Genomic DNA, 1483 nt, shown 5'->3' on the forward strand with positions numbered 1-1483 from the left:
TACATTAAATATTCGGGTGTTGTGAGTATGCATTAGCAGTCACCTATGTTAGAGCATTTGTTCGACATAATACGCGTATCTGTATTAGTCAGCTCATATTTTTGCTGTCCACACACGTTCATTTATACGAGTCGGTGATTGCTAAAAGTATTGACTAGGTAGTTTTGTAAGCCCCAGCTTGTCAGATCGAACACTTTGTCTATTGCCATGTGTGTAAACTAGTGCCTTTGACAAAAAGCAGGTGCTATATTAACACAGCAGGAGAAATATATTCTTTTTACCACAATACCGTCAAGCATTGTTATTTAGTAGGTGATGAGAAAAAAAAAAAACGCCAACGGCCTTGCCGCAGTGGCAACACCGGCTCCCGTCAGATCACCGAAGTTAAGCGCTGTCGGGCTGGGCTAGCACTTGGATGGGTGACCATCCGGTCTGCCGAGCGCTGTTGGCAAGCGGGATGCACTTAGCCTTTGTGAGCCAATCTGAGGAGCTACTTGATTGAGAAGTAGTGGCTCCGGTCTCGGAAACTGACATACGGCCGGGAGAGCGGTGTGCTGACCACATCCGCATCCAGTGACGCCTGTGGGCTGAGGATGACACGGTGGCCAGTCGGTACCTTTGGGCCTTCATGGTCTGTTCGGGAGCAGGAGAGAAAAAAGAACCATTGTGTATCAAACGCAGACTACACTGTCGGAAAAATGTCGAAACACCAAAAAGGATCTGCGCGAGATGAAAGAGCTGGTAAGCGTGTTTCTACATCCGGAAGGTGATGTCTAGTCAAATTTCGCACCAGTCGTACAAGAGTGGCGCCAGTTGCGCCACTATGAGGATACAAATCATGTTTGCTTTAAAAACACTTTGGGACGGTCGTGAACGTCAGTTACCTTTGAGACTGGACGTGGTGAGTTGAAGTTAGTCAAAAATTTATTTAACACGACAAACACGCCATTATCAACATCTCACCGAGTTTGAACGAGGTCGTGTAATAGGGCTACGAGAAGCTAGATGTTCCTTCTGTAATGATGCAGAAAGACCTGAAAGGACTGTAGCCACCGTACATGATTGATGGCAGCGGTGGTCGAGAGAATGTACGGTGCCAAAGAGACCGGGCTCTGGACGGCCACGTGGCACCACCGAGAGGGATGACCGTCGTGCTCGGTGTATGCCTCCGGCGCATCCTACTGCATCATCAGCAGCAATTTGAGCAGCAGTTGGCACCACAGTGATACAACGAACTGTTACAAATCGGTTATTTCAAGGGTAGCTCCGAGACACGCCCTGCCACGTGCATTCCACTGAACCCAAAGCACTGCCATTTGCGACTTGAGTGGTGTCAAGCGATAGCTGATTGGAGGGAGGGTGGAAGTTTATCGTGTTTCCTGATGAAAGGTTCTGAATTTGTGCCAGTAATGGCCGTGTGTTGGTTAGAAGGAGGCGAGTTGAGGGCCTGCAACGAACCTGTCTGTGTGCTGGACTCACTGGC

The 1483-nt window shown here is 48.8% G+C and overlaps 1 pseudogene; it reads left to right on the forward strand.

Moving 5' to 3' along the window:
- The first annotated feature begins 333 nt into the window (after positions 1-333).
- LOC126250050 (5S ribosomal RNA) lies at positions 334-451 on the forward strand (annotated as a pseudogene).
- Positions 452-1483: the final 1032 nt, after the last annotated feature.

Source organism: Schistocerca nitens, chromosome 3 (assembly GCF_023898315.1).
Source record: "Schistocerca nitens isolate TAMUIC-IGC-003100 chromosome 3, iqSchNite1.1, whole genome shotgun sequence".
Classification (NCBI taxonomy): Eukaryota; Metazoa; Arthropoda; class Insecta; order Orthoptera; family Acrididae; genus Schistocerca; species Schistocerca nitens.